We start from the raw sequence: 24,241 nt of genomic DNA, 5'->3' as shown, positions 1-24,241 counted from the left end.
GGGTGTTCTCCCGCGGAGCTGTTTCCAAAAGTACACGTCGTGCGGTTTTGAGTCATTGTGTTCTGGAGTGAGACGAGGAGTGTGTATTAATCTCGACTGCCATCTCTGCTGTAGAAAACATTTGAAGGAGTCAGAGAGCACATATCCCTCCTCCCCAGTAGGTGAAAAACACCGACGGCCTTCGTGTCCGTGAAGCCCCGCCGTGGAGGGTGGGTTCTTCCCCAGAGATTTCGGCAAGCACTAAATTGTCAGAGGGCACCAGACCCCATCCCACTCGTTATTTTCTTCATTTCAAGGACTGAAGAGCTGGTTTTGTTTCACTTCATAGAGGTACCAAGATTCCAAATCCCGAGTTTCAGTCGCCATCGGTATCTCTGGAATGGCGAGGCCCTTGTGCACCACATCAAGCCCTGTAAGCTCTGCTTTCTATGAGAGTTTGTTGTGTCGTTTAAGAAAACGTGAAATACTCCTGGCCCTGGTGTGGGATCCTAACTGCATATGGGCAAGTCACTTGGTATTTAAATGGACCTCAGTTTTCTCATCTGTAATGAAGACATTGGCCACTAGATGATTTCTTTCTTTTCTTTTCTTTCTTTCTTCTTCTTCTTCTTCTTTTTTTTTTTTTTAATAGAGACAGTCTCGCTATGTTGCCCAGGCTGGTCTCGAACTCCTGATCTCAAGCCATACTCCCATCTCTGCCTCCCAAAGTGCTGGGGCTACAGGCGTGAGCCACCGCGCCTGGCCGCTGGATGATTTTTTTTTTTTTTTTTTGAGACGGGGTCTCGCTCTTTCTCCCAGCCCGGAGTGCAGTGGCGCAATCTCGGCTCACTGCAAGCTCTACCTCCTGGGTTCACGCCATTCTCCTGCCTCAGCCCCCCAAGTAGCTGGGACTACAGGCGCCCGCCACTGCGCCCGGCTAATTTTTTGTATTTTTAGTAGAGACGGGGTTTCACCGTGTTAACCAGGATGGTCTCGATCTTCTGACCTCGTGATCCGCCCGCCTCGGCCTCCCAAAGTGCTGGGATTACAGGCGTGAGCCACCGCGCCCGACCCGCTGGATGATTTTTAAGGGTGCTTTCGGCTTGAACTAAAGAGCCAGGAGGTCACAGACCAGCCTTATGTCCAGATTTGGGGGCGGGGCTGCCTTACTAAGCACCCCCAACCCACCCCGCCAAGACTGTGCGGTCTGTCTTGAGAGCACGCAACGGGGGATCTCAGAAAGTAGAGTCCCGGAGAGACACTGGGAATGGGGAGGACCCCCGGGAAGGGATGTACACGCCGTGGAAGGGAAGGCCGCTGGTGGCTTTAGAACTGGCGGTTCCGTGTACCCAGGTCAAGTGCCCGTGCCTGATGGGAAAGAACCCTGTGACTTTCCAAATCTCAGCGAGCTCGGCGGGCTCTGCTGAACAAGGGCTGTAAGACGGAGAGGGAGGAGCCATCCCCACTGCGACCTTTCCCCTCCTTTCCTGGCTGGCTGGCTGTGCTCTGTCGGTAATGAGGGGGTGGGGAAGCCGGGAAAGCAGAAGGTTGGGGCTGGAGGCCTGCTGGCAGGCAGGCAGACATTTGGAACCAACTTTCCTGCTCAGCCGGCAGAACTTTTGGTCCTTCGCTATACCAGAGTTTCGTCTGTTTTTTTGCTTGACTGTGTGACCCTTCTCTCACACTGTTACTAAATAGGTCTCAAGCTGCGAAATCACTGCCAGATCCAAACGCCACTACTTTGCCAGGTGAAGGCCTTGGGCGAACCCATTAACCTTCTTGTAGTTCGGTTTCCTCAGCTGTTCTGTGAGATCATAACAGTCTTAACCTGGATATTAAATGAATTAATCCATATAAAGCACTTAGAACAATGCCTGGCACATAAAAAACATTCCATGAGTGTTAACATTATCTGTGTCATCAACTACGAAACTCCCAGTGAGGGGTTTTGCTCATTAGCAGCCTAGGCTTGCTGAATGAATGCAGGAATTCTACAATGACCGTTTGAGTTCTAAATTTATACTTCACACAGCTGGAAGAAGGGATGGGCACCTCTCCAACAATTCTTTCTCCCCATATTCCCTGCCACTGTCTAAAGGTCATGCCAGTTGGAAATAAGAAGGGTTTGGGTGAGGGCAGCTCTATGCTTTCCCATCTGTCAGCTACAAATGTAGCTACCTGCATCAGGATTTAGTCCTGCCTTCAACACCTTGGCCAGGCTAACTGACCCCTTTGAACTTTAGTTTCCTTATCTGTAAAATGAGGAAAATAATCTGTAAAACAGAGTTGTTGTGAGGGTTGGAAATAATGCCCATAAAGAGTATGTCATATATGCTCAACAAATAGTAGATATTATTTTGCTAAAAAGTATAAAGCCAGATTCTTGTTCTAAATAAGCTTGTCACCTCATTGAGTAAACAAGACTTGAATAAGATAAGATAACTAACAACCCAAGGCAGTGTGGGGTAGAGTTTAGAAGTAAGTACATTACTAGGGTGGTAATGTTTTGCTTGGGGAACTGGGATTTTAACATTCACTATGGTTATTTAAAAAAGAAAAAAAAAAAAAGAAGTCGGGCGTGGTGGCTCACGCCTGTAATCCCAGCACTTTGAGAGGCTGAGGTGGGCAGATCACCTGAGGTCAGGAGTTCCAGACCAGCCTGACCAACATGGAGAAACCCCATCTCTACTAAAAATACAAAATTAGCCAGGCATGGTGGCACATGCCTTTAATCCCAGCTACTTGGGAGGCCCAGGCAGGAGAATCACCTGAACCTGGCAGGCAGAGGTTGCACTGAGCTGCGATCAGGCCATTGCACTCCAGCCTGGGCAACAAGAGCGAAACTCCATCTCAAAAAAAAAAAAAAAGAAGAAAGAAAGAGTGGAAACAAAATAATCATTCTTCAAGTAACTGATACATGCTGAATGTTTTGCTAATACATGTATTATTTAATTTTTCTAACGATGCTATGAGGTAGGTATTATTGCCTCTCTTCTTTGTTGTTGTTGTTGAGAAAGGGTCTCACTTTGTTTTCCAGGCTGGAGTACAGTGGCACAATCACTGCTCACTGCAGCCTTGACTTTCTGGGCTCAAGCTATCCTACCACCTCAGCCTCCTAAGTAGCTGGGACTACAGGTACACACCACCACACCCAGCTAATTCTTTTTTTTTCTTTCTTTGCCGCCACCACACCCAGCTAATTCTTTTCTTTTCTTTTTTCTTTCTTTCTTCTTCTTTGTTTTCTTCCTTTCTTCCCTTTCTTTTCTTTTTTTTTTTTTTTTTTTAGAGATGGGGTCTCTCTATGCTGCCTTGGCTGGTCTCAAACTCCTGACCTCAAGTGATCCACCTGCCTCAGCCTCACAAACTGCTGGGATTACAGGTGTGAGCCACCATACCTAGCCTTCTTTATTTGTTAACTATGCTTTTTCCTCCAGAGGAAGAAGAGACTTTCTTCACCTAGTCTTTTACTCATCTTTCATATCTCAATTCAAACATATTTCCTCTGGTCACCCTTGCTGACCCTCGGACCCTGTTCCAGGCTCCAGTGGCATGATAGACATTTCTTTCCCAGTGTGCTACTTTACCCTTAGTTGTATTAATGTCTGTGTCCCTTCAAAAGCCTGAAAATGTCAGTGAAAGTGTTTGATCTGATTTTGTTTCCATTCCATCTCCAGCAGCTAGCACCAAATAGTAGGCTTTTGATAAATATTTGTTGACTGAAGGAATAATAATGAATATTTTACCCAGCATCTTCAGTGAGTACCGATTGTTTCACCAACGAAAAGTAGATAAGGGCCCCAAGAGAAGCCCTTTTCAGGCTCTACCTCCTCCTTGGAACTGCAACCAAGGAAAGCTTTTTATAAGCTGCCTTTCCCCCAAAGCCCCTAAAAAGAAATGATTCTGAAGTCAACCCACACAAGAGTACCATACTAAGAACACAAGTATTTTCACAAATTTGATCTTATCATCCAGTGTTCATTTAAATAACATGTACTTATTTCTGGTAAGTATAAACTGGTACATTCAGTATGGAAATCAATTTGTCAATAATTGTTTCCCTGACCCCCACTTGTTTTTTAAACACCTCAAGACCATTGAGGTGTTTAAAAAAGACCACTGAGTACCATTTGGCAATATCTATAAAATTAAAAGCATACACATGCCCTTTAGCCCAGAATTCCACTTTTAGGATTTATCCTTCCACATATAGAGAATGGAGTGTGTAAAGGTAGTTGTTGCAGCACTGTTTGTGATAGTGAAGGACTGGAAAAAACAGCCCATCCGTAGAGAACTGGTTAAATAAAAGATGGTGCATTCATACCATGAATTACCATAAAGCCAGAAAAAAAGAGAGTAAGTTCTGTACATATCGACAAGATCTCCACAATATATTGTTAAATGAAAAGGGTATATAGTATGTGGGCAGTATGCTACGTTTATGTTAAAATGAACATAAAAAATAGAATACAGTGAGACACCACCTCACACTCACTAGGATGGCTGTAACACAAACAAGCAAAAAAACCTGGAAAAGAACAAACGTTGATGAAAATGTAGAGAAAACAGAACCCTCATACGTTGCTGTTAGAATGTAAAATAGTGCAGCTGCTTTAGAATAGTTCCTCAAAAAGTTAAACATAGAATTACTGTATGATCCAGCAATTTCGCTCCTAAATATATACCCAAGTGAACTGAAGATGTATGCTCACACACAAACGCTTGTACACAAATGTTCATAGCAGCATTATTCATAATAGCCAAAAAAGTAGAAACAACTCAAATGTCTGTCAACTGGCTAAAGGATAAACAAAATGTGATACAATGGAATATTATTCAGCCATAAAAAATGAAGTATTGACACATGCTATAATATGGATGCACCTTGAACACATTATGCTAAGTGAAAGAAACCAGAAACAAAAGGGCACATATTGTATGATTCCATTTATATGAAATGTCAGAATAGGCAAATCCAGGGCTGGGCATAGTGGCTCCCACCTGTAAGCCCAGCACTTTGAGGATCCCAGCACAGAGACCAAGGTAGGCAGATCACTGGAGGTCAGGAGTTTGAGACCAGCCTGGCCAACATGGTGAAGCCCTGTCTTTACTAAAAATACAAAAATTAGCCGGGCATGATGGTGCTGACCTGTAGTCCCACCTACTTGGGAGGCTGAGACAGGAAAATCGCTTGAACCCAGGAGGCAGAAGTTGCAGTGGGCCGAGATCACACCACTGCACTCCAGCCTGGGCAAGAGAGTGAGACTGTCCCAAAAAAAAAAAAAAAAAAAAAAAAAAAAAGGCTAATCCACAGAGACAGAAAGTAGGTAAGTGGTTGCCAAGGGCTGGAGGAGAGGGGACTGGGGAATGACTGCTAGTGGGTACAGGGTAGTTTTTTTTTGGTGTGTGGGCTGGTGATGAAATGTTCTAAAATTAGTGCTGACAGTTGTACAAGTCTATGAATATACTTAACCATTGAATTGTATACTTTAAAATGGTGGATTTTGATATGTGAACTATATCTGAATAAAGTCATTTTTTTTTTTTAAAGGAGGGCAAGTTGAGGACATCTTCAGATGACAAACAAAACAGAGTTAGCTGCCATAGGCCCTTACCGTGGAAACTACTGAAGAATGAACCTAAGACACAAGAAAACTGAACCCAAAAGGAAATAGAGAAATGCAAGAAAAAATGGTGAAATATTTACAAAACATATGGATGTATCTAAACAAATTATGACTACTCAAAACTATTTTTAGTAATAATGGTTGATTTGGAAAAGTAAAAATAACAAGATAAACTGAAAAATTGGTAAACATTTCAGGTGGGAACAGTGAGCAAAGATAAAGTTTAATATGTTTTTATTTGGGAGGAAAGTAAATATTGATTAATATTAGACTTTTTTTTTTTTTTTTTTTTGAGACAGAGTCTTGGTCTTGTCACCCAGGCTGGAGTGCAATGGTGCAATCTCAGTTCACTGCAACCTTTGCCTCCCAGGTTCAAGCGATTCTCCTGCCTCAGCCTCCCGAGTAGCTGGGATTACAGGTGCCCACCACCATGCCCAGCTAATTTTTGTATTCTTAGTAGAGACGGGGTTTCGCTATGTTGGCCAGGCTGGTCTCAAACTCCTGACCTCAAGTGATCCACCTGCCTCAGCCTCACAAAGTGCTGGAATTACAGGTGTAAGCCACCACGCCCGGCCAATTTTAGACTTTTTAAGTCTGTATATTAAAATGTTAAGGGTTGGTTGGGCGCAGTGGCTCATGCCTATAATCCCAGAACTTTGGTAGGCCAAGGCAGGTGGATCAGTTGAGGTTAGGAATTCAAGACCAACCTTATTAAATAAATAAATAAATAAATAAATTTATATTTATTATTTATTTTTATTTTTTTGAGACAGTCTCACTCTGTCACCCAGGCTGGAGTGCAGTGGTGCGGTCTCAGCTCATTGCAACCTCCACCTCCCAGGTTCAAGCGATTCTCCTGCCTCAGCCTCCCGAGTAGCTGAACTACAGGTGCCAGCCACCACACCCAGCTAATTTTTGTACTTTTTTTTGGTAGAGGTGGGATTTCACCATGTTGGCCAGGCTGGTCTCGAACTCCTGACCTCAGGTGAGCCACCTGCCTCAGCCTCCCAAAGTGCTGGGATTACAGGCATGAGCCACCGCACCCGCCAAAAAAATTAAAATGTTAAGGGTAGCTCTTCCTCTTCCTTCTCTTCCTGTACAATTCAGTCTTCAGGCCATCAGGTAAAATAGTACAAGGTGTCTACAATGAAGAGGAGGACCGGTGGCCCAGAGTGGAATGTCACTTTTATTCACTATTATGTCCTCAGTGTCTGAAACATGTTCACTCAATATTTGGCTCACTCTGTCACTTCCTTCTGGACCCTGATCAAATGTCATTTCTCAGGGAGGCTTTCCCAATCATTTTATGTACAGTAACACTCACCACCTACTCTTCTCCTTTACCCTGTTTTATTTTTTCTTCATAGTACTCAATACCAACAAACCTGTTTTATATTTATTTGTTGATTATCTGTCTTCCTCTGCTAGAATGTAGCTCCTTGAGAACAAGGACTCGGACTATTGTGTCAATTACTATGTTCCTAAACCCAGAACAATGCCTTCCATGTAGTACATGCTCAACAAATGTTTGTTGAATGAATGAATCATGTTTATGTATCTGAGATACTTTATAACTGAAAGGAACATGCCAAGCATGGTGACTGACGCCTGTAATAATAGCACTTTGGGAAGCTGATGTGGGAGCATTGCTTGAGCCCAAGAGTTCAAGACCAGCCTAGGCAACATGACAAGACCCCGTCTCTAAAAAAATTAATAATAATAATAACGACAGAGCAGCTGATCAATTTCTAATTCTATTTATTGCTGTTTGTTGCACAGCATTTTTACAGTGATCATCTCTGGGTGATATGATAAAGAACTCCTTTTTTCCTCCTATTTTCTCCCATGTGCATCTGTTACTTTTATGATCAGAGAAAAAAATTAAAATTTACTAACATTTTGTAAATTTACAGCTTGAGCAACATTGTGACAATGAAGGGAAAACAAACACAGGAGTTTGGATGGGGAAATTGGGTCAAGAGCTTGGAGCAGCTAGTGGGAGGCGGGAGTGGAGTGGGAGGGCCTGGCAGTATGGCGCCAGAGGAAGGTGCCCACAGAGAGTTGGCCCTGGAAGATGGGCAGAGGGCACCCAAGGCAAGCAGTGGCTTCTTCACCTCCCACCTGAGCCAGCAACCTAAATTCTGAGTCTGGTTGTGGTACTAACTAACCACTCACCTGGGGCCAGTCACTTCTTCAGGCCTCAGTTTCCTTATCTGTGAAGCTCAGGTCCTGAGGGAGACAAGCTGTCTCTCTCAGAGCATTTCTACGTAAGAGGTGTGTGGTCCTAGAACCTGCACTGAGAAGCTGTGGTGTGGGTGGGGGACTCCACTGACACAGCGGACCTCTGCTCTCAAGCTCTGTCTGCGAAATACTGGATGAACAATGTATTGTAGGAGAAAAACAGTATTCAAAACTGTATGGGCTCTATAAGTTATCCATGATAAATGCATATATATATAGAGAGAGAGAGACTAACAGTATACCTACTCTTAAATAGTAACATTTTTCACTGGGCAGGGTCCTCTTATTCATTAGTCACAATAAGCACAGTTCCTGGGGCCTATAGACTTTTCAGAGACTCTCAAACATATTTGAGATATACAAAACAAAATATATTGGCTTCAAAAAATTTTAAGTGACAAAACTAAAATTCATAAACATTTAATCAAAGGTCTGTAAAATATATGTTAACTAGACAGTTTCTTTCTTTTTTTTTTTTTTTTTTGAGATGGAGTTTCGCTCTGTCACCCAGGCTGGAGGGCAGTGGCACGATCTCGGCTCACTGCAACCTCCGCCTCCCAGGTTTAAGCAATTTTCCTGCCTCAGCCTCTTGAGTAGCTGGGATTACAGCTGCCTGTCACCACGTCTGGCTAGTTTTTTTGTATTTTTAGTAGAGATGGGGTTTCCTCATGTTGGCCAGGCTGGTTTTGAACTCCTGGCCTCAAGTGATCCACCCGCCTCAGCCTCCCAAAGTACAAGGATTACAGGCATGAGCCACCGCGCCTGGCCAACTAGACAGTTTCAACTCAGCATAGTAACTTCAGATGTGAGGTGTGGGTGCATTTTAACATGATGGGGCATCCCATAGCAGGCGTATCTGGGGCCTGTGGAAGTAAAGTGAGGATGGGGTGGATTATGGAGGTTTTATAGTTTCCTGAGTTTCAATTTTTCTACTATGAGCATGTATTATAAGAAGAAAAAGTATGTAAATAAAAAAACCTTAGGAAAGATTTGGGGTGAAGAAGTCTCTATTTTCTCATCTCAATATAGGCTTGAGGACAGTCTTCTGTCTTATGGAGGTAATTAGAATCAAAAAGGAAACTCACTGGAGACATGTATTTAAGAGTTTGCTCATTCTATGCTGTTCTCCAAGTTATTTCCATCCAGCAGTTTAGGATAAATCTGTGTATTGACACGTTGCTCTCTTTCCTTCATGGAACCATAAAATCATTGAATGTTAGAACATAGAGGGAGCCTTCCTCCTTGCTGTCACCTTCTCTTGGTGGTCACAGTGGGCTCTATGAGCATGGGAGAGCCCAGGTTAACTGCAAAAGGGCCAGGCCTCAAATGAGCTCTGTTGCTGCCTGGTAGATGGTCGAGGTGCTACCAGAGGAGATGGGTGTTTTGCTCCTGGCAGGGAGGCAGAGTCTGAGTCTATGGGTTGGGAGACAACGGGGTTCTCCTGGTGTCTGTGCTGTTGTCATTCACAATTAAAACAGCTGCTCTTCCCTCTGCTGCATGTGTTCACACACACATGCCCTACCTTTACACACGTGTGTGTGCACATGGGCACATTTTCTTTCTGCCTAGACAGCTGGCACCTCTCCCCCAGACACAGATGCCCAGACATTTCTGCTGCCAGCCAACTCACTCCGTGGCTCTGCTCCAACTCGGCTAGAGCAGGACAGGGGGCTGTTCCTGCTGCCTCTTTTCTTAGCCAAGAAGGACAGTGGCTGCTGTCAGGAGAGGGGGTAATGAAGGGTAGAGGACAACTGGTCTTTGAGGAGACTTCCACCCTTTTTTCCTTCTCCTGGTAATCCTTCCTCCTTTGGCTAAAGGACTGGAGAAAAAGCTGTCCAGTCAGAATCCCTCCTGTCAACGATGAAGGCCCAAAGCTTTACCCACACCGAACCCCTCAGCCCCTCGCCTGACAGATCCTGAAAGTCAGCTAAAACTGTTGGTGTCTTAGGCTCCCAGCTCTCCCATTTGACCCTGGAAACCTCCCCAGTCCCCTATCCCGGGTTCTTTTGCATGTTGGAGTATCGCTTGCTGATACGGCATTCGATGTTTATATCTCTCAGTTGATAAGCATGTTCTGTCTAGAGAACGTCTTGTGTATTATTCTTGGAAGTTCTTACCAGGGACTCCAAAGGGGGTCCCTTTTGAGAAACTACTCACTGAGTGCAGTGTTCACTGTTTGGGTGATGGGTTCACTAGAAGCCCATTATATAATATACTCATGTAACAAATCTGCACATGTACCCACTGAATCCAAAATAATTTTTTTTTTTGAGACGGAGTCTTGCTCTGTCACCCAGGCTGGAGTGCAGTGGTGTGATCTTGGCTCACTGCAACCTTTGCCTCCTGGGTTCAAGTGATTCTCCTGCCTCAGCCTCCTGAGTAGCTGGGATTACAGGCACCTGCCACCATGCCTGGCTGATTTTTATGTTTTTAGTAGAGACAGGGTTTCGCCATGTTGGCCAGGCTGATTTCAAACTCCAGACCTCAAGTGATCCACCCGCCTCGGCCTCCCAAAGTGTTGGGATTACAGGTGTGAGCCACCACGCCCGGGCAAAATAAAATTTAAAAAATGTATTGTAAGCATCATCCTTATTCATCGATCTTCTCTGTTAATTAGTTATCTCCTGTAACTTTGAGAGGGTTGTTTTAAGATTTAAAAATATATTTGCTTCTCAGTCTGTGCCTTGTGCAAACCAGATGCTCAGTTGTTATCAGTGGACCAATCTTTATCACTCACACGCCCTAAAGATCAGTAAACCGGGCTGGATGCAGTGGCTCACGCCCGTAATCCCAGCACTTTGGGAGGCCAAGGCAGGTGGATTACCTGAGGTCAGGAGCTTGAGACCAGCCTGGCCAACATAGTGAAACCCTATCTCTACTAAAAATACAAAAATTAGCTGGATGTGGTGGCACACGCCTGTAGTCCCAGCTACTCAGGAGGCTGAGGCAGAATGGCGTGAACCTGGGAGGCAGAGGTTGCAGTGAGCTGAGGTCGCGCCACTGCACTCCAGCCTGGGTGACAGAGCAAGACTCTGTCTCAAAAAAAAAAAAAAAAATTAGTAAGCCAACCCCACCCCTGAGCTAACTAAATTCTCTAGCTAGACTGAACCTGCCCATCCCACCTGTATCATCAAATTCAGCCTCAGCCACTGCCCAGCCTGGGGCATTGGGTAAACTTCTTTGCTTCTCTAGCCTCAGGATCCTTGTCGTGAAAACAAACTGACTGAGCTCGATAATGGCTCTAAACATTCCTTCTGGCTGTTTAGATTCTATAACTAAGTGCTTTTATAGAGTCTTTGCAGCCTTGGTTCCTCAGCCTTCTGGAATAAAATCACCATTGTCCCTTGCCACTTCTCTATCTGCACAACAGGGAGAAATCAGGGAGAAGGAGGAATAGAGGGATGTGGAGAATCTCCTTTGATAGCAAGGAAAATGAGCAGCCTGGGTACTAGCTCTAAAAGGGGGTTCTATCCCAAATAAGGAGCTCAGTGCATCATGGGATGTGTACTGCCCAGGGGGCTCTGAGTATGTAAATCAGGACAGGTGTGTGTATATTAGGGCAAATGTGTGTACCCTAGGAAACTTTGCATCTGTCAGTGGCCTCAGGCCTGTTGATGTTCTCATTGTTCATGTGACTTCTGGTACCCTGAGGGCCTGGGCCTGGTTGTGCAGCTTTTACAGACTCCTGGAGTAGGTCTCTGAGTCAAGAGGCATGTGACTCTTGGTGGTTTTGTGTACCTGAGACTGTATGTTGGCCTCATTACTGCAGGAAGTTCAGGTTCTTTGGTTGGCTTAGTGAATTACCCAGGAAACAGTAGATATGGGCTAGCTGAGCTCCCCTACGTTTTCTAAGCCAAGAAAGGAGGGAAGTGCCCTTCCTGCACTCCTAAAGGTCAGCATACCCTTCCCACAAAGGGGGCACACTATGAAAAGTCACCCTTGTCTCCTGAGGATGAGGCTTCACTTATGAGGCCCCTAGGGGGAAGTGTTAAAGCCAAAGTCATTCCAAGATCTGGAGACAGGGCAAAGGCCGGTAACCAAGCACAGTAACCAGGCCTGCAGTTGGCTAAGCCCCAGAGTCACATCACCTGGAAAAGCTATTTTTATGTGCCAGACAGGACTGAGAAAGGAAAAGCTATTTTTATGTGCCAGACAGGACTGAGAAGTTGCCGCTGTCATCAGAGCCCAGGTTTCCCCTAACCCTGTCCCAGAGGCTTGGCCACTGTGACCCACCCATCAGGGAGGAACAGAGCTGGCCTTACTCTGGGTAGGCCCTTTCCCATCTCCTCCTCCTCCTCCTCCTCCAGCTATCTCCCCAACTCTACTGTTGGGAGACTGCTGTCTACCTGTAGAGTTGGATTTCCTCCTCAAAGGGTAGCTTCCCAGCAAAGCCACATTCCTGCTTCCAAAGCAGGGAGCTCACCAGTGTATTATACTTCCTGATTTTTCTACTTTCCCTAACTTGGGACATCTGATTGTTCTGCCAGGCCATGCAGCAATTCCTTTCCTGTCCTCTTGTTCATCCGAAAAAGGCTGAAGCCAGCTCTGCAGCTGAGCTCTTTGCATTTTCTAAGTCCCCCTTCACATACCTGAGGTCCCCTTATCTTCATATGGTCCCCGATGTACTCTTGCAAAATTAACGTGTTAGTGTTACAGCTCTTTGAGAATTTGTCTAGCAGGTCTTTAGGTCTTTACTGGAAAGCCCCTAAAAAAAATTAACATGTTAAATTCCAGGAAAGGTATCTCTCTATTAGCCCCCACTTATTCTTTCATTTATTCATTCTGCATTTATTTAGCATTATCATTTTTTGAAGATTTCATGCTTTTCTTATCAATTTCCCAAGTTCCTGATATATTAAGAAATTGAGACCTTGTTATTGTACTTACGAAAATATTTCCCTGCCTATTTGCTTTAAGTTTTTTTGTTTTGTTTTGTTTTGTTTTATTTTTCTTTGAGACAGAGTCTCACTCTGTCACCCAGGCTGGAGTGCAGTGGCATGATCTCAGCTCACTGCAACCTCTGCCTCCTGGGTTCAAGCAATTCTCCTGCCTCAGCCTCCTGAGTAGCTGGGAGTGCAGGTGAGTGCCATGATGCCGGCCAATTTTTGTATTTTTAGTAGAGACGGGGTTTTACCATGCCAGGCTGGTCTCAAACTCCTGACCTCAAGTGATCCATCTGCCTTGGTCTCCCAAAGTACTGGGATTATAGGCGTGAGCCACCACGCCCAGCCACTTTTAGTTTTTTTTTTTAAATAATTTTTATTATTTAGTAGTAGAGATGGGGTCTTGCTATATTACCCAGACTGGTCTTGAACTCCTGGGTTCAAGCAGTCCTCCTGCCTCAGCCTCCCAAAGTGCTGGGATTACAGGCATGAGCCACAACACCTGGCCTATTTACTTTCAATTTTGTTTATGACTATTTTCTTCTTTTTCACAGTCATTTATTCAACAACTATTTATTAAATGTCAACTATGAAAAACCACTGGGCAAGGCATTTTGGAGACTGAACTACTTGCCTTTAGGACACTTCTTCCCTCCTACCTCCTAATTATTTAACTGATAGATCTGGAAGCTTGATAGTATCATCACACCCCTAGATGACAAGGCTCTGGGCCTTATCACTCAAATCACTTAAATTTATATATGACTTGCATATAATAAAAGTTAAAAATTAATAAAAATGGCCAGGCACAGTGGCTCATGTCTGTAATCTCAGCACTTCGGGAGGCCAAGGCGGGTGGATCACCTGAGGTCAGGAGCTCAAGAGCAGCCTGACCAACATGGTGAAACCCCATGTCTACTAAAAATACAAAAATTAGCTGGGCATGGTGGCAGATGCCTGTAATCCCAGCTACTGAGGAGGCTGAGGCAGGAGAATTGCTTGAACCCAGGAGGTGGAGGTTGCAGTGAGCCGGGACCGTGCCATTGCACTCCAGCCTGGGCGACAAGAGCGAAACTCCGTCTCAAAAAAAAAAAAAATTAATAAAAATATACTATATAATATATACAGTTACAATAACTCAAATTAGTAAAAACACAAAATTGACATATAAACACTTATTAATTAACTTCAATTTATTAAATAAATAAACCCGCCAAGCCTTGTGCTTATTGGTTAGCGAGTGTTTTCTTTTCTCTGTACAAAAGTCTGTTTGGGTACTCAAAAGACAACAGGAAGTAGCCTGAAGGTGTAGAATCTGAGCTGGGGGAGCTGCCTAGGGAATTGCAGAGGCAAGTGTCACCAAGCTCCAATAGCCTGCTGTCCTCACTGTCCCTGCAAGAAGAGACACACTAAGAGGACCGAATTTCTCACGTTGGCATTTCAGGGGCTTCCAGGACAAACAGAAGTGAGTTCAAAGCCAGCCTCACACTCTCTGACTGGATGACCTTGGATAAGTAACTTAATCTTCCTGAGGCTCAGTATTCGCATCAGTTTTCTCTCAGTGTGATGTTGAGACACTCCCCATAGGAGTGTTTTGTTTTTTTTTGTTTTTTTTGTTTGTTTGTTTGTTTGTTTTTTGAGACGGAGTCTCGCTCTGTCACCCAGGCTGGAGTGCAGTGGCACGATCTCGGCTCACTGCAAGCTCTGCCTCCTGGGTTCACGCCATTCTCCTGCCTCAGCCTCTCCGAGTAGCTGGGACTACAGGCGCCCGCCACCACGCCCGGCTAATTTTTTGTATTTTTAGTAGAGACGGGGTTTCACCGTGGTCTCGATCTCCTGACCTCGTGATCCGCCCGCCTCGGCCTCCCAAAGTGCTGGGATTACAGGCGTGAGCCACCGCGCCCGGCAGGAGTGTTTTGAAGATGAAATGAGATTATGCAGGCAAAGCAGTTGCACATTGTTTGGCACTGAAGCTCAACAAATGTTAGTTCTATTTTATTATTATCACCACTATTATTATTATCTTATGTTGTGTGCCAGAGGCTGTGCTGGGTGCTGGAAATGCAGCAATGAATAGGACACATGGTCCCTGCCCCATCCCAGTTCCAGGGATCTGACTGATCAAAGGAAGCTGAGTTTTTCAGCACCAAACTCAGCCTCATTTACACACATGGTCTTATTATATCCCTTCCTGCAGTGTCTTTTTGAGAAAAGTCACTTTAAATCAAGGAAAATTTTAGACTATGAATTATTTGAAGCCAAAAATTTAACTTAATTCTTTCTCCACTAAAGAGTACAATAGTACATATTTAGAACATTAATGAGTCCTAATAATCTCTTTTATATGTAGAAGGCTGTCAGTCCCCCAAGTACTTTCATACTTATTTCATCCTGGAAAACAATTAAGTTAGAGAAACAGACATTTTAGAAAAATTACATAATGGAGAAGTGTTAATAGAACCGCCTATGAAGTTGTGATACCTAGAAGATTCTACAAAAACAGAATTCAACTAGATATATACTTTGTTTGACTTTTTATTATGGAAACTTTAGATCATACACAAAAGTAGACAGACGAGCAGAATAGCTTACACGTATCCAATCTTCAGCCACCATCAACCCTTAACCTATGGCCAATTCTGCCCCATTGACACACACGTGCTTTCCCCATTCCTGTATTATTTGAAATACATCCTATACAGCCTGTCAGTTCAGCTGCAAATATCTGGTATGCATCTGTAAAAGCTGAAGACTTGAGGTCAGGTGTAGTCGCTCATGCCTGTAATCCCAGCGCTTTGGGAGGCCAAGACGGGAGGATCGCTTGAGCCCAGGAGCTCGAGACCAGCCCAGGCAACATTGGAAGACCTCATTTCTACAAACAAAAAATGAGCTGGGCCTGGTGGCAAGTACCTGTAGTCCCAGCTACTCAGGAGGCTGAGGCAGGAGGATAGCTTGAACCAGGGAGGTTGAGGCTGCAGTGAGCTGTAATTGCACCACGGCACTCCAGCTTGAGTGACACAAAAAGAACTTATCTCAGAAAAAAAAATAAAAAAATAAAGTTTACACATTTTTAACAAAGCTAAAACACTATCACACAGCTAAAATATCAACAGCAATTCCTAATACCATCAAACGATATTCAAGTTTCTAATTGTTTCATAGAAGGACACCATTTTAATATCTGCAAGTGGGTTGTGGTTCTAAGAGAAGGAAACATAGGTAAAAGTAAAGAATTCAGTTGAATTGCAACCTCTTTAAGAGCAAATAAATTCTCCTTTGTATTCATTTCGAGTGTTTGTGCTTTTTACTGTTTTAAACAAAGCGGCAATGAATGTCTTTATACTTACATTTTTGTACGCTTGCCCAATTATTTCCTTAAGATTAATACCTATGAGTAAAAGCCAGAAGGCATGCCTTTGTTTTTTTATTTTATTTTCTTGCTCTGTCACCCAGGCTGGAGTGCAATGGCGCCATCACGGCTTGTTGCAGTCTCGACCTCCTGGGCTCAAGCGATCTTCCCATCTTAGCCTCCCAAATAGCTGGTACCACAGGCACACACCACCACTCCTGATACTTTTGTTCTTTTATTTTTGTTTTTTGTAGAGACGGGGGTCTCACCATATTGCCCAGGCTGGTCTCAAACTCCTGGGCTCAAGCCATCTTCTTGCCTCGGCCTCCCAAAGTGTTGAGATTACAGGTGTGAGCCTCTACACACAGCCAGCACACCTTTTTAGGCTCTTGTTCCATACTATGAAATAGCCTTCCTAGGCACACTGTGTGAAAGTGCCCATTTTCCTATGTTCCATGCACACACAATCCTCATAGTATTCTCTTTATTTGCAAATAAGGATATGGAGTGGGGGGCACTGCATTAGGGTGGGCCCTAATCCAGTGTGACTGGTGTCCTTATAAGAAGAGGAAAATTTGAACACAGACAGACAGAGGGAAGATGGCCATGTGATGCCAGAGGCAGAGAGATTAGAGTTAGGGTGCCATGAGCCAAGGAATGTGTGGGGCCACCAGAAACTGGAAAAAGCAAGGAAGTATCCTCCCCTAGTTGGCAGCATGGCCCTGCCAATGCCCTAATTTCAAACTTCCAGCCTCCAGAACTGTGAGAGAATATATTGTTATGAATCACCTAGTTTGTGATACTTTATTACCACTGCCCTAGAAAACTAATACAGATGGAGCGGAGTGGTTTGTAAAATAGGGAGGGGAAAGGATTTTGACATGAGTTGACGCCATCTACATATTTGCTGGGGATATGTCAGACTAACTCCTTTTAGGACACCAGAAGGCTGTGTTGGATCATGGGGAAGGGATGGGAAGAAGGCAGGCAGATAGTGCTATAGGACACTGGCTACCACAAGGGTGATAAGAGTGGGTGTCCTCTGTACTTCTAGGGTATAGGATATCTGGGAGCAGACCAGGGTGAGCTGGGAGCGGAGGTGCAAGGGACCAGAAGAAACAAGGCTTCAGAAGAGCAGCTCCCTCATCAGTATTACCCAGGGAGTAATTCTGGGTACAGGCCACACTCCTGGGTTCCCCTAAGGCACACATTTCTACTCTTCTCACACCAACAACTCTTTTTTGAGATGGGGTCTTGCCCTGTCACCTAGGCTGGAGTGCAGTAGTGCCATCATAGCGCACTGCAGCCTTGAACTCCACAACTCAAGGGATCCTCCCACCTCAGCCTCTTGAGTAGTTGGGACTACAAGCGTGTGCCACCACGCCCAGCTAATTTTTTTATTTTTTATTTTTGTAGAGACTGGGTCTCTCTGTATTGTCCAAGCAGGTCTCAAACCCCTGAGCTCAAGTGGTCCTCCTACCTTGGCCTCCCAAAGTGGTGGGACCAGAGCTGTGAGCCATGCAACAGGCCTATAGTTTTTAGATCTCATACAAAGGAATACTATTCTGGACATTTCATATAAATGAATAATATATGACCTTTTGTGTCTGGTTTTGTTAATGGATGGTACCGTGTAGTTCCAGGCTCTTGTTGTCCCAAACAAAGAACTGGACGTGACACAGATAGCACAGCAAAGCAGCAAAAATTTGTTGTGCATAGTAACACTCCCAGAGAGGAGAGAGCGGGCTGACCTGCAAGTGGTATCAGTCCCAGTTTGTTACATTTCATGGCCTTTTATATATATATATATTTTTCCACTTGCCCAACCTTACTTTATCTCTTTTGACCAAATTGCTTATCTTTACTTTTATTTTTTGTGACCAAATTGCTACTGCAGGTCCTTCTTATTTTTCTTATCTTGCATGTTTCAACTCACTGCTTACTCCCTTATTTTGTATGTTCTACTTCTGCTATTTTGCATGTTTTGCTTTTGCTACTGCTTAAGCTAGCTTACGTCCAAGGATCTTTGCCCCAGCTTGCTCTGCTATTCTCCTGCCTCAGTTTCTTCCAACTTGCACAACGTTCTCAAGTTTCATCTATGTTGTAGCTTGTATCAGAATTTCATTCATGTCCAAGTAATATTCTGTTGTATGGATATACCACATTTTGTTTACCCATTCATCCATTGGTGGACATTTGGGTAGTTTCCACCCTAGCTATTATGAATAAGGCTGATATGAATATTTGTGTACACGTTTTTGTGTAGATACATGTTTTCATTTCTCTTGGGTCTCCAACTAGGATTAGAACTGCTGGGTTATATGGTATCTCTGTGTTTAATATTTTGAGGAATTGCCAAACTGTTTTCCAGAGTGGCTGCATCATTCTGTAATTCTACCAGCAATAGATAAAGGTTGCAATTTCCCCACATCCTGTCAACACTTGTTATTGTCTTTACTTTTTTAAATTTTAGCCAGCCTGGTGGTTGTTAAGTAGTATCTCATTGTGGATTTCATTTGTATTTCCCTAATGACTAATGATGTTGAACATCTTTTTATCTGGATATTGGCTATTTGTAAGCCTCCTTTGGAGAAATGTCTATTCAAATCCTTCACACAATTGTAGCTGGGCATGGTCGCAGGCACCTGTAATCCCAGCTACTTGGGAGGCTGAGGCAGGAGAATTGCTTGAACCCGGGAGGCAGAAGCTGCAGTGAGCCGAGATCACCCCACTGCACTCCAGCCTGGGTGATGAGCAAGACTCTGTCTTAAAAAAAAAAAAAAGTGGCTGGGCGCGATGGCTCACGCCTGTAATCCCAGCACTTTGGGAGGCTGAGGTGAGTGGATCGCCAGAGGCCAGGAGTTCGAGACCACCCTGGCCAACATAGTGAAACCCCGTCTCTACTAAATATACAAAAAATTAGCTGGGCCTGGTGGTGGGTGCCTGTAATCCCAGCTACAAGGGAGGCTGAGGCAGGAGAACCGCTTGAACCTGGGAGGCGGAGGTTGCAGTGAGCCGAGATTGTGCCATTGCACTCCATCCTGGGCAACAAGAGTGAAACTCCATCTCAAAAAAAAAAAAAAAAAAAAAAGGTCCTGTGCCTATTTTCAAATCAGGTTATATGTCTTTTTATTTTTGAGTTGTAGAAGTTCTTTATATATTCTGGATACAAGTCCCTTATCAGATACATGATTTGCAAATACTTCTCCCATTCCATAGGTCCTCTTGCTTTTAAATGTTATCTTGATTAAGTATAAAATTCTAGTTTGCTAGTTATTTACTTTTTTTTTTTTTTTTTTTTTTGAGACAGGGTTTTTGCTCTGTTGCCCAGGCTGAATTGTAGTTATGTGATCTCAGCTCACTGCAGCCTCTGCCTCCCAGGCTCAAGCAATCCTCCCACCTCAGCCACCCAGGTAGCTGGGACCACAGGCATGCTCCACCATGCCTGGCTAATTTTTTTTTTTTTGGTAGACAAGGGGTTTCACCATGTTGCCTAGGCTGGTCTCAAACTCCTGGGCTCAAACAAGCTGCCTGCTTCAGCCTCCCAAAGTGCTGGGATTACAGGTGTGAGCTCCCATGCCCGACCTGTTATTTACTGTTGTACATTTAAAAATATTATTCCTTTGTCATCTAGCTTCCTTGATGATAGAAGGTGAGGGTTTCATATCATTCATTGCTTCTGGACAATTCCAGCCACTATCTCTTAGCATATTGCCTCTCTCTATTCTGTTTTCTTCTTACAGTACTTCTACTGGATGCATGTTCATCTTACTCAGTCTGGTCTTCATGTCTCTTAATATTTCTTTCATATTTTCCAAGTTTTTGTCCCTCTCTGCTTCATTCTGCAAACTTTTTAGATCTTGTGGGGGAGGGAGTTTGGCTTGTTTTTGTTTCTGTATTTTTTTTAACTCACTAATTCTGTCTTCCATCCTATCTAATCTGCTGTTTAACTTGCCCATTGAGTTTTTAATTTTGATTATCATGGCTTTCAGTTTTAGATGTTCTATTGATTTATTTTTTCAAATCTCATCTGTTTTGATAGCATATGGCTTCTTTGTCATGTTTTCAGTTTATTTTTATTTTTCTGTAAACATTTTTTAAATTTTTATTTTTTACTTCATACCTAATAATTCTGTTATAGGAAAATGGAAAGGGTATTTTGCAGCTGTTTCTTGGGTATGCTGGCATTTGCTCATGTAGGCTTGTTTCTGTGTGATTTATTTTTTGCATTTGAGCTTTACTTGTCCAAACTTTTTGTGTGGGAATCATACATAGCCTGGGTTAACTGTAGCTCCTCCAGAGAATCTCTGCAAAGCTTCTTCAAAGAACTAACAATCCACCGCTAATGTTTGTTCATGTTTGATCTTGTGTTTGCCCAGACCAGGCACAGTACGCATTCTGTTTACAAACATGCCTGAAGCCCAGGATTGCAAATTCTCAGTGGAAATGTTTTTTCAGGTCCAGAATTATGGCTGAAGCAGATAAATTTTCCCTTTCTCCTCCTTTTGCTGATGGGCCCCAGCTTTATGGCAGGCTTTGGTTATCAACATTACTGAACAGCCCCCTCCCCGCCCCCTCCCCCAAACCCAGCCACATCTTCAGGGTTCTCATTTCTTTGCTTTGTTTGTTTGTTTATTTGTTGTCCCTGTAGCTTTCCCTTCCTCCTCCACCCTCAAGCTCTGCTATGCATTTAAAGGAATGTTTGTCATGCTTTAGGTGGGAATAGTGTCTGATTATCTAGTTCCTATACTGCCTGAAATTGAATCCAGGGGGAAATAGTACAGATACACAAGCAGATAATTTCTAGTGTTCTCAGCCCCACTGGAGCCCGTTATGGATCCATGTGCTCCAGAAGATGAGTTAATCAGACAAGATCAGGCGTTCAGGGTGGTATGGCTGTAGACAGAAGATTAGTTAATCAGATAATGGAATTCCTATGCTATTAGATAATTGATGTATGACCTCTCTGGGTAAATTAGAACCTTGACCCAATCAGAATGCACTAGTTGTATTTTTTATTTTAATTTTTTAATTTTTTTATTTATAGAGACAGGGTCTCAGTGTTACCCAGTCTGGTCTTGAACTTCTGAGCTCAAGTGATCCTCCTGTTTTGGCTTCCCAAAGTGTTGGGATTACAGGTGTGAGTCACCACACCCAGCTGTATTTATTTATTTATTTATTTTATGTATTTACTTACTTACTTTTAGAGACAGGGTATCTCTCTGTTGCCCAGGCTGGAGTGCAGTGGTGCAATCATAGCTTGCTGCACCTTCAACCTCCTGGGCTCAAGTGATCCTCCTAAATCAGCACCCTGCCCCACTCCCAGTAGCTGGAACTACAGGTACGTACCACTGTGCCCAGCTAATTACATTTTTTTGTCTGTAGAGACAGGGTCTTGCTTGGTTGCACAGGCTGGTCTCAAACTCCTAGCCTCAAGTGTTCCTCCCACCTCAGCCTCCCAAAGCACTGGGATTACAGGTGTGAACCGCTACAGCAGCCTAGATAGAATGCATTATTTTTAAGAGGGATTATATGGGTTGGCTGTGTCCCCACCCAAATCTCATCTTGAATTGTAATTCCCATAATCCCCATGTGTCCTCAGAGGGACCTGGTGGGAGGTAATTGAATCATGGGGCAGTTACCCTCATGCTGCTGTTCTCAAGATAGTGAGTGAGTTCTCATGAGAACTGATGGTTTTCTTAGGGGCTTCTCCCGCACTTCTTCTTGCTGCCACCATGTGAAGAAGGATGTGTTTGCTTCCCCATCCACCATGATTGTAAGTTTCCGGAGGCCTCCGCAGCCATGAGGAACTGTGAGTCAATTAAACCTCTTTATAAATTACCCAGTCTCCAGCTGTTCTTTATAGTGGTGTGAGAACAGACTAATACAAGGGGTTTGAAGATGGGTAATCAGTGCTAAATCTTGCAGGTGGCTAGGAGGAGGGATGTTAGCCACAAAGGTTTGTTTTTTCCGAGACCCTTTAATCAATCACCCTCATGCTTAATTTTCCTACATGGAGCTTTAGGGGAAGCCATGAGGAAGATGGTGTCTGACACATAGTAAGTGTTCAGTAAATATTTGCTGACCAGATGTGGTGGAAGTGCCTTATCTTCCAGTCTGTTTGGTCTCAGCTGCAGAAGCAAGATGATGAAGGGAATGTCATCGTTTGGAAAGCATCACAGTAAGACACACACATTGTGCCACCACTGTGGCTCTAAGGCCCACCACCTCCAGAAGACGACCTGTGGCAAATGTGGCTACCCTGCCAAACACAAGAGGAAATATAACTGGGTGCCAAGGCTAAATGGCGAAATAGCACCGGGACTTGTTGAATGAGACACCTAAAAATTGTTTGCCACAGATTGAGGCGCAGATTCCAAAAAGGAACACACCTAATCCCAAGAGGGTAGCTGTTGCAGCATCCAATTCATCTTAAGAATTTCAATGACTAGTCATGTGATAAATGTTCTAGTTTTAAAAAATAAATAAATAAATATTTGCTGACCGAAAGTTGAATGCATAACTGAGTCATTGTGTCACAAAACAACTCCCTAATTTTCTGCAGTAAGCTTCCCTCTCTGTTGATGTGACAATCCCCAACCCAGAGTTGGAGAATAAGTTTGTAAAAACATTAATATTACGCCTATAATTCCAGCACTTTGGGAGGCCGAGGTGGGCAGATTGCTTGAGCCTAGGAGTTTGAGACCCGCCTGGGCAACATGGCAAAGGTGAAACCCTGTCTCTACAAAAAAAATACAAAAATTAGCCAGGCGTGGTGGTGTGCGCCTATAGTGCCAGCTACTCAGGAGGCTGAAGTGGGAAAATCACCTGACTCCAGGAAGTCCAGGCTGCAGTGAGCCATGATTGCGCCACTCTCCTCCAGCCTGGGTGACAGGAGTGAGACCCTGACACACACACACAAACCAAAAGCCAAAACAAAACATTGATACAAATGAGAGTGCGTGAATACATTGGGGTGATGTGTGACAGCCATTTCAGATTAATTGAAGAAAGCTTCCTGTGCAAAGTGGACTTGGAGTTGAATGGTGAAGGGTGGGCTGCCCCAACACTTACATATGAATTGGGAACAGTAATATCTACGGGGTACTTACTATGCCCCAGCACTATACTAAGTTCTCTCCATCTATCAGAGCATTTAATCTTCCCAACAACCCTTAGAGGTGGGCACTATTATGATCCTATTTTGCAGATGAGGGATCGAGATGCACAGAATTTAAATAACTTGCTAATAAGTGATGGAGCTGGAATTCAAACCCAGGCAGTGTAGCCGCATGTTTGTGTGCCCAGCTATCATGCCATATTGTTCCGCTTGGGCCTCTGTTCCTATATACAGAGCTACATTTTGTTCTACGGAGCACCATGTCATGGGAAGCCTCTGAGCCTTGCTTGTACTGCTCTCAAAACTTGAAATGACCCTTTCTTTGTCTGTTGAGCTCTTATTTGTCTTTCTGCCTCCACTGAGATTTTTGGTGCCTCCAGAATTTGACTGTAGTTTGGGCAAGGGCAACAAAGACAAAGAGGAAGGAAAGAATCTATAGTCTATGATTAGAAAAGATCAATCGACTCTGATTTTTATTATATAAAGGGAACAAAGAGACATCCAGGTTGGCTCCTGGCCTGTGGCTCCAGGGGACCAAGATGCAACCTCCTGTGTGTGGACAGAGATGGGGATTGATTGAGGCATGTTTAGGAGTTTTAGGAAATGCTATTTGCATCCTAATTCCCAGCTTGTCTCTAATTAGGACTGTTATATCCAGAAAAGAAACAGAAATGGTCGCAGGAAGCACGCTGTAGTCTATTCAATATAGTGTGGGCAGCAATACAAAACCTGCCTACCCTAACATACCTTCCACTTTGTGTGAAATCCCCACCCATCGGGATTAAGTGTTGTCCTGAAAGGCACATTTTAAAGCCATGTACTGAGCTCCTATTCTGTGCCAGGCACCATCTAAGAGTGTTCCATGTTTTGTCTCATTTAATTTTCATAGTAATCCTAAAAAAAGTGCCATCATAATTATTAGCCATTTTACAAATGAGGAAACTGGCCTCTGAGAGAAAGAACTCACCTAGAATAACAGAGCCCCCAAAAATGGCAGAATCAGGACAAGTCCAAGTTAGGATGCTAGAATCCCTGCTTTTAACTA

General features: G+C 43.8%; 1 non-coding gene and 1 pseudogene across 1 annotated transcript; both read left to right on the top strand.

Moving 5' to 3' along the window:
* The first annotated feature begins 135 nt into the window (after positions 1-135).
* LOC116814325 (large ribosomal subunit protein eL37-like) lies at positions 136-22,570 on the top strand (annotated as a pseudogene).
* On the top strand, positions 12,490-12,551 carry LOC116809870 (U7 small nuclear RNA). Its single transcript, XR_004370040.1, has one exon. It is a non-coding gene; the product is annotated as a U7 small nuclear RNA (small nuclear RNA).
* Positions 22,571-24,241: the final 1,671 nt, after the last annotated feature.

Source organism: Hylobates moloch, unplaced genomic scaffold (assembly GCF_009828535.3).
Source record: "Hylobates moloch isolate HMO894 unplaced genomic scaffold, HMol_V3 SCAFFOLD_1, whole genome shotgun sequence".
Lineage (NCBI taxonomy): Eukaryota > Metazoa > Chordata > Mammalia > Primates > Hylobatidae > Hylobates > Hylobates moloch.
The sequence above is the reverse complement of the archived record's forward strand: the minus strand, read 5'-3'. Positions and strand labels throughout refer to the sequence as shown.